Genomic DNA, 11,170 nt, shown 5'->3' on the forward strand with positions numbered 1-11,170 from the left:
CCAGCTCGCCTTGCGTCACTTAGTGCAAGTTTCGCCAGTTTTAAAGACGAAGGTGTAACATCAAACGCGAAAACTGACCGTACAGCCGGTAAAAGGCTTGTCTATAACACAGCTTTCGTACTCTCAGCCCTATTCTGCCCCGACGGAGCGGGATTTGAATAAAACGACTGCGGAATTCTGAAGTCTTAGCCCTTCGCTTTTGCCTCCGACATGTTTGGAACGCGTATGTTTCGGCAGTTTTCGGTAGTAGCCGGTTGAAGTTGAAATTGCTGTTATAGACAAGCGTTTTACCGACTGTACATATACGTGGCGTCGGCGGGGCCACCGCTGTATGGACTGGTGTACTTGAACTCATTTCGCCAGAGAAGCAGCCAAATCCTCTCACTACGGTGCTAAACCGGCACCTTGGCAGAATGGAACCTTGCTGCCACGTGCTGCCAGCTGCAGGTGCACGTGGCAGCACGTATACGCGTAAACGGATGCGCACACACAGCTCTGACTTCTCGGGAACTTCAGCGTGATGAGCATCCAGTCTGCTTGTTAGAAAACGAAGGCCTGTATGCTTCTTTCTTTTTGGACAACAAACGTCACATGGGTCGCGGGTTCGATTCCCGGCCGCGGCGGCCGCTTTTCTGATGGAGGCGAAAAGCAAAAATGCCCGTGTGTACAAGATTTCGGCGCACGATAAAGATCCCCAGGTGGTCAAAATTAATCCGGAGCCCTCCACTACGGCGCGCCTCATCGCCTGCGTTGCGTCGGCGCGTTAAACCCCACAATCAATCAATCAACAAACGTCACATGGTTGGCCGGTTCTTCATCACTTGCAGTGGTAGGCTGTTGGACAGCTGCTGCTATGACCAGAAGCAACATGCGCACTACTTACATGACGTTTGTATACAAATTATGTGCAACAACGCTTTTATCAATTTGGTGTTGACAGGAGCTGTGGGCGAGACTATATTGGCGCTGCCCTTACCAGCGTGTGGTACAGCGCTGTGCTCACGCTGTTTATTAGTTGCCAGCGCAATTTTTACAACGGTGTGTGAAGTTGGTGAAATGAAGTAGAGTGTATCTCCTGGATTGGTCGGTGCACTGCTTCGGCGTGATTCTTTCCAGGCCATCACTAACAAGGGTGCCAAGTTGTGCTTGTGCCAGAAGCCAAATTTTTTGACACTTTAATTGTGATCAGTACTTGTAACACTGCAGTGTACCTTGTAACTTTGGGAGCTCGGAAAAGTTGGTACAACATGACCAAATATAGAGTTGTAGGCATGACGAAAAGAGGCATATTAACACGCGTTTACTCCAAACATCTTTTTGTCACATCTAATATAATTCAGGCCTCTTTTGTCCCAGCTGGGCTGATTTCACTCCCCAAAATAAGGCACCTGCTGGTCTTTTTATGCACAGAAAGTATGGTGAGGTTTCAAAACATTTTAGGCTGCTGCGCCGAAACTATACGGACAAAAACGCTGGTGTTCAGCGGCGCGTACTACAGTGCACCAGAGTCGAAGATCAAGTGCACTGGGCACCAGTAATCTAGACCCAAGAGAACTCTTGTCAAATGAGGGCCTTCGAAGGTATTCCTTCGGCCTATTCTTCTCCCCACAAAAGCCACAGATTCTATGATCTAAATGGGAGCGCAAGCAGCCTTCGTGCAACACTATTTAGACATTTGCCGGCAGAGCCTTCAGCCAGTGCCCACGTTTGAGGACACAGACCCATTCTTCCCTATTGAGCCACAGCAGATCAAACCTGATGGCGTGATATGGGGCGCGCACACACCTTCCAAATAAAAAGAAAGAAAGAAGTGCGGTTACAAAAGCCGGCGAATTTAAACGTGCAACACAATCCTCCGAATCCTCCACTCGGAGTGGTTTTGCCTTGCCCGCCGGTGCGCCGTAGATGCTACAACACGTACCGAACGACAGCCGATGTACCAAGGAGAAGAGTTATCAGCCTGCGCTTACTGCGCGTACAAAAAGCGCGTGCTTTTCATCGTACACAACGAAAGCACAGCCGACCTAAACATGAGTGCCGGCACGGCCGCTTTGCATGGCCGGCATGGTACTTAGTACTAATTTCGGCGATCAACAACGACGACCAAATCCAAGAAATAATAACAAAAAACAGGTGACGTCACTTCCGTGGGGCGCTCCAGCCAGCCCCGATCGGGCGAGGCTGGAGCACCCCGGGGGAAATGATCCCCGGGGTGCAGCAGCCTTTGCCTTTTTTTTTTTTGTCTCTCGAATCGGCGCGATGGCGGCTGTGTTGTAGCGCAGGTGCGGTCGTCGTTTTTCAGCAGCGGCCGGTTAACCAACGGATCGCCAGCGATGCGACATGGTGAGTGTGGTGAATACATACGACCAGTTTGTTACGATTCAATGCTTTTAATACCTCTATGCTTCCTTCTTTGCTGTCCCGCCCCGAGACTGTTGTCGCGAGGTTTCACACTCAATCGAAGAGCCCCAATAATATTTATTCCATGTCCTGCTTCTTCCGCACAATGCATCACATTCGTTGTGGTGTTGGTCAAAGGTGGCGAATAGGGTCATCCGGCAATGGGGACAGGTGGAGATCCCGTTGGGTAAATCAATTTTCTAGTGATTGTTATATATGTATCATCACTAGCGCCCTCTGGGTGCCGGTTCTTTTGTGAATAAAGACAGGCCTAGCGTCGGCAGAGACACACACGACATAGAGTTTCATACTAATATACACTTTAGTATGAAACTCTATGGGTTGAAGCAGACGATCAACGGCTCGCATAGACACTAGCGCCAGTGTCCCCTCTAGTGTATATTAGTATGAAACTCTATGACACACGATTGCGGCCTGTGAAACCCAACTTTAAAGCTAGCCGTTGTCCCTCATTCCATCAGCAACCATCAGTATATAACATGGTGTCAGAAGTTAAAATTTCGCAACGCAGCAACTCTACAAAGCAACTACAGTAGAGCAACGAGGAAATTGTGATGGCATTTCCCCTGATCCAACCGCCGAAGCCGTTCGAGCCGGGCAGCAATCCCGCCGAAACGTGGTCGGAATGGAAGACGGCTTACGAACTCTACGAAGCAGCGTGTGAGTACACAACAAAGCCACCAGCAACAAGGAGAGCACTACTACTACACGTTATCGGCCCCGCTGCACGGAAAATCGTCGACACCTTCAGCTTTACAGCCCCAGCAAGCGGTGAGCCAATTACCGACACCGTCGCTGCCATTTTTACGAAGTTTGATGAAAAGTACCTGCCGTACAAAAACGTTACGCAGGCGGCAGCTGTTTTCAACTGCATGTACCAAAAGGAAAATCAGCCAGTTGACGACTTCATAGCTGAGCTGCAGTGCCAGTCGAGAAAGTGCGATTTTGGCGACCAGCACAACCGCCTTCTAGGCGACAGGATTATCATCGGAATCCGCGACGCAGCTCTGCGAGAACGCCTGTTTCGGGAGAGGGACTTGACTTTAGAAAAGATCATCACGACATGCAGAGCGGCTGAGATCTCGAAACAGCACGTGTCTTCCCTGGCGACGACTCTTGACAAACAAGAAGTGGTGGTCGACAACCTGAACCGCTGCAGGCAGCCACATCGACAGCAGAACAGGCAACAGCCGAAAAGACAGCCCCGGTTTCAACAAAGAAGCAACCAGCCTCAACATTCAGAAGCCAAGCCCCAGAAAAGTTGTGGTAGGTGTGGAACCACCCACCTGCCCCGACAGTGCCCTGCATATGGCACAACCTGCTACGCCTGTGGGAAGTTCGGGCATTTTCAAAACGTTTGCCGACAGAAACAGCGAGCAGCACCGCGGCACGTCCGAATGTTAGATATGGAGGAAGATGTAGCTGTTCAAGATTTTGGACTGGGCAGCCTGACTGTAAACGACATCACAGAAGAGTCGCACTCGGACTGGCTTGAGACTGTCAACGTCAGCGGCAACCCAGTGACGTTCAAGCTGGACACGGGATCCGATGTCAACATTCTCCCAGAGCAACTTGTGTCCAAATGGAAGCCCCATCCAGCGGTCAAGAAAACTAAAGCAAAGGTCACGACCTACCTAGGAGAGCAACTCGACATCGAGAATGAGTGCCAGTTCCTTTGCACTGTGAAGAACACCCAATCCAACCTCAAGTTTTTGCTTGTAAAAGGAAATTTGAAGCCTATACTTGGAGCATCTGCGTGCACAGCCTTAGACCGGTTGCATCGAGTGAGGCTCGTCGAGGCAACGAAGAAGGCCCCTCACCCTGCATCAGACTTTGAAGACGTCCTTCAAGAATTTCCAGATGTATTCAAGGGCATCGGTAGACTACCAGGAGAATACAGCATTCACCTCAAGCCTGACGTAAAGCCTACAGTGACTGCCCCTCGCCGAGTGCCAAGTGCTCTTGAAGAGACTGTTAAGTCTGAGCTTGCACAAATGGAACACAATGGCATCATCACGGCTGTGACAGAACCAACAGATTGGGTCCATCCCATCGTCATCATCACAAAGAAGGATGGAACTGTGCGAATCTGTCTGGATCCAAGAAACCTGAACGCAGCAGTCAAGCGGCACCACTACCGCATCCCAGTTCCAGAAGAACTCTTTGCACAACTATCTGGGTGCACTGTGTTCTCGGTGCTTGATGCAAAGAGCGCCTTTTGGCAGCTAGCTCTTGATGAAGAGAGTTCGTACCTGTGCACATTCGCCACGCCTTGGGGTCGCTACAGATTCCGGAGAGTACCTTTTGGCCTCAGCACAGCCCCAGAGCTTTTTCAACAACCCATCGACAGAGTCTTTGAGCGTCAAACAATCGTGATGCCGTACTTCGACGACATCTTGGTAGCTTCCAGAACATCGAGTGAGCACACAACCCATCTGCGAAAGGTGCTTATGACAGCACGCAACAACAACCTCAAGCTGAACAAAGACAAGCTCAAGCTGGGATTGTCTTCAGTAACCTACCTTGGACACCAGCTTACCCAAGACGGCATTGCCCCTGACCCCGACAAGGTAAAGGCAATCAATGCCATACAACCACCAACTGAAAAGGCAGAGCTCCTTCGATTCCTTGGGATGGCAACATACCTAATGAAGTTCGTTCCAAACTTTTCATTAAAGACGCAACCTTTGCGTGAGCTCCTGAAGTCTGACGTCGCGTGGCATTGGACCCGTGAGATGTCAGATGCATTCAACGAAATCAAAGGCAGCCTGACAACTGCACCAGTGCTGCACTACTTCGATCCAGCTCAACCAATTGTCATATCGACCGATGCTAGCTCGTATGGAATTGGCAGCGTCCTTCTCCAGAACGGATTCCCAGTGGCATATGCATCAGCAGCACTGACGCCAGCACAGCAGCGCTATGCGCAAATTGAAAAGGAACTGTTGGCCGTAGTGTTTGCTTGTGAACAGTTTTACTACTACATCTGTGGTCGCAGCATCGTTGTTGAGACAGACCACAAACCCCTCATTGGATTACACAAAAAAGACTTCCACAAGGTTTCCCCCAGACTTCAGAGATTGCTTCTTCGCATTCAGCGTTTCACTCTGAAGTTGGTTCATATACCTGGAAAACTTTTGGCAGTTGCCGATGCACTCTCTCGCACGCCTGACCCAGCACAGAGCATCAGCACAGCTGATGAAGAACAGGGTGTCCTGGTCTGCACCTTGGTTCGACCATCCACGGCAAAGCTGGCTGAAATCCAAGCTAGCACGGCAGCAGATGACGTCCTGAAGCGTGTAATGACCTACATCGAGCACGGTTGGCCAAACAAAATCTCGAAGGTTCACCCATCGGTCAAGCCCTTCTACTCAAGAAGAAGTGAACTCTACGTAACAGATGGCTTCGTCTGTTATGGTGAACGACTAGTAGTTCCACAAGCATGCCAGAAGGATGTCCTCTCAAGACTCCACATCACCCATCGTGGCATCGTTGCATGCAAGAACCTGGCCTCTCAAAGTGTCTTCTGGCCCAGGTTAAACCAAGACATCGAGGAGCTGGTCAGCGGCTGTGAAGTTTGCCAACGACATCAAAGAGCAAATCAGAAAGAACCACTTCTCGACCGAGACCTACCAACACGTCCATGGGAGAAAGTGGCCATGGATTTCTTCCACCACAGCGGCACCACTTATTTGCTTGTAGTCGATTACTACTCAAAGTTTGTGGAAGTTGAGAAAATGCCGACTACAACAGCATCTGCTCTTATAGCTGTGCTCAAGGATCTGTATGCACGTCACGGCATACCAAATGAAATCGTGAGTGATCAAGGCCCTCCATTTGACTCTGCGGAGTACAGAAGTTTCAACAAGGAATGGGACATTGTCCACAATCCAAGTTCACCACTCTTTCCAAGGTCCAATGGACAGGCAGAGAGGACAATACAAACCATCAAGGCCACAATGACCAGGGCACTCTCTGAAGGAAAGGACTTGGCACTGGTACTGATGACCTATAGAGCAACCCCAAGTAACGGCCTTCCATCCCCAGCAGAAATGCTGATGGGAAGAAGGATAAGGACTCTAATACCAGCCTCCCCAAGCACCTTGCTACCACACTATCCACACAAGTCATTCTCCAAGCAGCTTCAAGCTAGGCAGCGTGCACAACATAAGCATGGGGATCAGCATGCGCAAGAGCTGCCTCCTCTGCACAAGAAACAGCCAGTATGGTTCTGGCATGGGAAAAGCTGGAGACAAGCAGTTGTGACCCAAGTGGGTCCAGCACCGCGGAGATACAAGGTGACATCATCTGATGGCCAGAGCTACGCACGCAACCGCCATCACCTCCGAATAAGAACATGCTCAGGAGAGCCCAAGGCCGAGCGGAACCAGGAAGTAGACTCGAGAAACCCCCAACTGACGGCCGAGGACTACTATCCTCTAGACTTTTCGCTCATTTCCAGTGACTCCCCCAGTCAGTCAAACCCAAGAGACTTGCCACTGCAAGCACAGCAGCGCCAGACTCGTTCAGGAAGATCTGTGAGAGTTCCGTCAAGATTTTTGTACTAAGATCCTGTCAGTCATTAACTGTTTATGTTTTTATTACTTGTGTGGTGGCATGTTATATATGTATCATCACTAGCGCCCTCTGGGTGCCGGTTCTTTTGTCAATAAAGACAGGCCTAGCGTCGGCAGAGACACACACGATGGCGGCCTGTGAAACCCAACTTTAAAGCTAGCCGTTGTCCCTCATTCCATCAGCAACCATCAGTATATAACAGTGATGTGGGGTGTGAGAGCTGCGTTGGCCCTAGCTTTGTTGACGAATACTTCCGCAGAGCGAGGCATCGGGGGAGCCAGAGCCAGGTAGCCAGGAGGGGTAACGGAAGAAAGACGGCACTTCTGTGCCTGGCGTGCGTGATCAAAAAAACAATTCACAATTACTGCTTTTTTTTTTTTTTTGAAACTTACCCACATATTCAGGGCTGTTCTGCACAGCTCTGGTGTAATGTGGAAAAGCCATCCATGCCAGTGGTGTAACTCTTCCTATTCCTCGATTCCTCACCATCTTCGAGACCCAGCCGAAGCAGCAGCCATTGCATTGGCTCTTCCTCCTGTATTAGCGTACTCACAAACTTGCAGGCAGCATGCGGGTGCTTTTCCTTGGGGCTTTCACAGCGACCATTTCCTTTCAGTGGCCCTAGACTGTCATTGTCCCTGCCCATGCATCTCTTCATTGGAATAATGTGGCACGTGCTCTGTGACCTTGCATTCAAGGCATTTACACCCTGCTCCAAGACTGTCCCATCCTGTACCTTTTCTCCAAGCTAAGAATGTTTACCTCTGCCGGGCCTCCCACCTCTCTCCCCCCACCCCCCCACTCTTTTTCCATGGCAGATGGGTGCGTCTAAAACGATCGTTAAACCCACGCTCACTATCACCACCTTTGCGCAAACTTCACAGGATTTCATCTAACACAACAATTGCTGTTACTACCTCAATACCCCCTCACACTATACCCCACCTGGCATGGCTCTCCCACAAACTCCCTACCTCTCTCCCCCTCCTCAAAGCAGTGGAAGGGCTTGCTGCACAGCAACTTGCTCAGACAGTGAGTTGATGATCTCCCAGGGCAGTACAGCTGTGAATGCACGCAGCCTACCACCTATGGGACTGGAATAACCACCCACTGCTTCTTTTTCTGTTTCCCCTTCCCCTTATTTTAATAAATGTTTTCAACAATGCTGCAAATGTGCTTGGAACTTAGCAATAGAGTAAACACTAATTATGCAGTGTTAAAATTTGCAAACTACCCTCACCAAAATATTTTTTTCTTAAAGGCCAACTGCACTAAAATTTCAACCTCTTGAAAACGATATTCCTGTATGGTCTTCTGAAAAAGAAAGTGAGATGAAAATACAACAGCTGAAATGCTTGCGTGGAAGCCGCAAGCGGTCAGCAAAAATTGTCGATTTTGAAACCAAAATCGAGAAGAGCGCAGCCATTGGAGTGATGTTGCGGCTGTCCAGCGCGCAAGTTCTGCGTGCGCATGGGGCAGCAAATGGGTGAAGTGTTCACAGCAGAGCTCGACTGGTTCTCCAGTTGCGTGGCTGGCTGGAGCATAACAGGCGCGTCATGGCTGTTTGTGATGCTCTGGCAGGTGTAGCGTGGTCTGACGCATAGCTTTCTTCCGACTGATTAACAAAGCGTTTCGCGGGGCCACCACTAGTGTCCCAGCTGATTTGGTGGTACCAGCGCCGTCTGTATGATTACTGCCTAACACGTGAGCGGAAAAATGGGCAAACAGCCACTCTCCTGTTGCTCTCTCCTACCCTTCCCCGCTCCGTAGCCTTCCTTTGTGCTTTCATGTCCGCCCGCCAGCACCGCTTCTCGGAAACTATGCAAAATAGTTTAAAGTTTGTTTAGGGTTCCCCAGGTGGCGCTCCTACGCCAAATATTCGTCCCAGGATGATACATGTGTTGTATGTGGCAGGGATAAAGAAACAATCGACCACATAGTAATAGGATGCCAAAAGATTCAGCCGGATAGAATTGGGGGGAAAGTCCTACTTCCTGAGGCACTGGGCTTCGCAAATGATGGAAGCATTAACTGGTCAGCAGTAGGTATTACTAAGCAGCGGCTAGAGTATTGGTGGAAAAAAAGCAGGGAAGTCGATAAAATAACATCGCAGCCAGGGGTAGCGGCAGGGCAGAAGTAAAAAGAAATCCGAGTTGAGGGACTAAATTTAAATTCAAACTACTAAGATAGGCTAGATGGCGCACGCCATCACCCCGATTCAAAGGGGAGGCCTTTAATCATCATCATCATCATCATCATTTCACCATGCCTGTCTGTCTTGGTCTGTCCCTGATAAAACCGCCTTTGCCCGTGGACGCCTCACTTCCCCAGCACAGCAGCAAAGCAGTGGCCGCCGTCACGACCATCGACAAGCTGGTGACCAGCGCGTCGCTACGGACGACAGATGCCAGCCAAGCAGAAGAGATGGCCATCGCTCTCGCCCTCACGCACGGAGACGTGCATACGATCGTCACTGATTCCAAGACGGCTTACGGCAACTACCGCAAGGGGATCGTCTCCCACGCGGCCATGGCAATTCTCGCAAAGCGCAGCCCACCGGGACGAGACGTAGAGCTCGTGTGGGTTCCGGCGCACTCGACAGTGGAAGGCAACGCCCTCGCCGACCACTACGCCCGCGAACTAGCAGACCGGGCCGAGGACGAGTCGGAGCTACCGCACCCAGTCACGAGCTACCGCGAGATTACCACGCTGTACAGGAGCGCCAGGTGCAGGCTTCCTGTGCCGCACCAGCAACTCGACCGCAAGCAACAAACAATAGTGCGCCGCGCACAAGCGGGGTCACTGGCGCACCCAGCTTTATTGAACAAGATGTTCCCGGCAGAACACGACCCCATCTGCCCGTTCTGCAAAAAGACGGAAGGCACCCTGCCGCACATACTGGCGGAGTGTACTGAGCTCAAGAATCCTCTACCTTCCCTCCCCCTTCCCCTTCCCCCCCTACCCGAGCGATGGGAGATCTTGATGTCCAGCCCCGACCTGTCGACGCAGCAAGAGCTCGCGTCCAGGGGCCAGGAGCTATTGGACTCATATGGGACTCGTGACTAGGGTTCCACCCCGTCTGACGCCTGCGAGCGTCACCTGAAATGGGCTCAGCCAAAGTTGTTTCTCTCTCTCTCGGAGCAAAATCACTTGTGCTGCCGCAGGCTGGTGCCAGCTTTGCGCTCTTATCTACTTGAATCACGGGCCCCGAAATTTTCTGAGTGGGGCATACCCCCCTCTGTCCCCTCCGCATTTCGGTCTTGTTTTCTCCCCGCTGTTCGCACTCCGCATCGGTATGCACTTTTAAAATTGAGGACTGTACTGTAGAGGTGTCCGGACAGCGTGGCGGAACCCTCAGCTGCTTATCCTTTTTTTTCTATAATCTTCTAAACTTTACAAGCACGTGATATTTTGCGAAAGTAATGGTGGAAGCGAGCGCCTGAATGAAAAATGTGCAGGCAATTTTTTCTTCCCTAAATCCTCCAGAGAGAAAAAAACATCAGTAAAATAATGGCTGCACCTTCCTAAAATATAGTGTTTCTGTTCACTATTTATCTACCTGACAATTAATATGTTCTTACACATATATTTCAGTTCCTCCTCCGTCAGTTATCTTTGGAAAAATGCAGCAAGTATAAAGCGAGCAACATGTTGAACGAGATCCCCAGCGCGCCCCAGAACTATCACCCCGTCGCGCCTAAGATGTGACCGAAACGGCTCTTGAAACCCAACAGGCAAGCCGACAGACATGCGTCAAAAGTGGGTGCAGCGTTTGCGACTCCAGAGCAGCGACGTAAGGAGAAATGTCCGCCGGCGCGCACCACATAGCGGATGAGTGGCTGAACTAAGCGTCCCTACCCTTCCTATTGAAAAGCACGCGACGTGTCAAGCAATGTTTATACAGGCGGCGTTGGGTGGTACTTACTACAAATTGATAAATCTGGCCGAGCTGAAATGTGAGTACCGTTGGCCTTTAATGAGTAACCCTGACCATTCCTTGATTTTTCCAGGTGCCATTCTGTCACGGGGCATGGTGGACAATTCCCATGGCTGACCATTGATGACAATTACGAGGGAGAAGCTGCGTGGGGGCGAAGCCAGCACTGACTCTCTCATGGCCATTTTGTAAATGATGTAAATAGATCGCTCATAACCTTCAACCATGGTTCGT

The 11,170-nt window shown here is 50.5% G+C and overlaps 1 long non-coding RNA gene across 1 annotated transcript; it reads left to right on the forward strand.

Moving 5' to 3' along the window:
• The first annotated feature begins 2,255 nt into the window (after positions 1 to 2,255).
• LOC144168700 (uncharacterized) lies at positions 2,256 to 11,159 on the forward strand. The gene is made up of 2 exons (XR_013322206.1): positions 2,256 to 2,343; positions 11,010 to 11,159. It is a non-coding gene; the product is annotated as an uncharacterized LOC144168700 (long non-coding RNA).
• Positions 11,160 to 11,170: the final 11 nt, after the last annotated feature.

This window comes from Haemaphysalis longicornis, unplaced genomic scaffold (genome assembly GCF_048455015.1).
Source record: "Haemaphysalis longicornis isolate Haplotype H1 unplaced genomic scaffold, Haemaphysalis longicornis Haplotype H1 scaffold_2, whole genome shotgun sequence".
NCBI classification, from domain to species: domain Eukaryota; kingdom Metazoa; phylum Arthropoda; class Arachnida; order Ixodida; family Ixodidae; genus Haemaphysalis; species Haemaphysalis longicornis.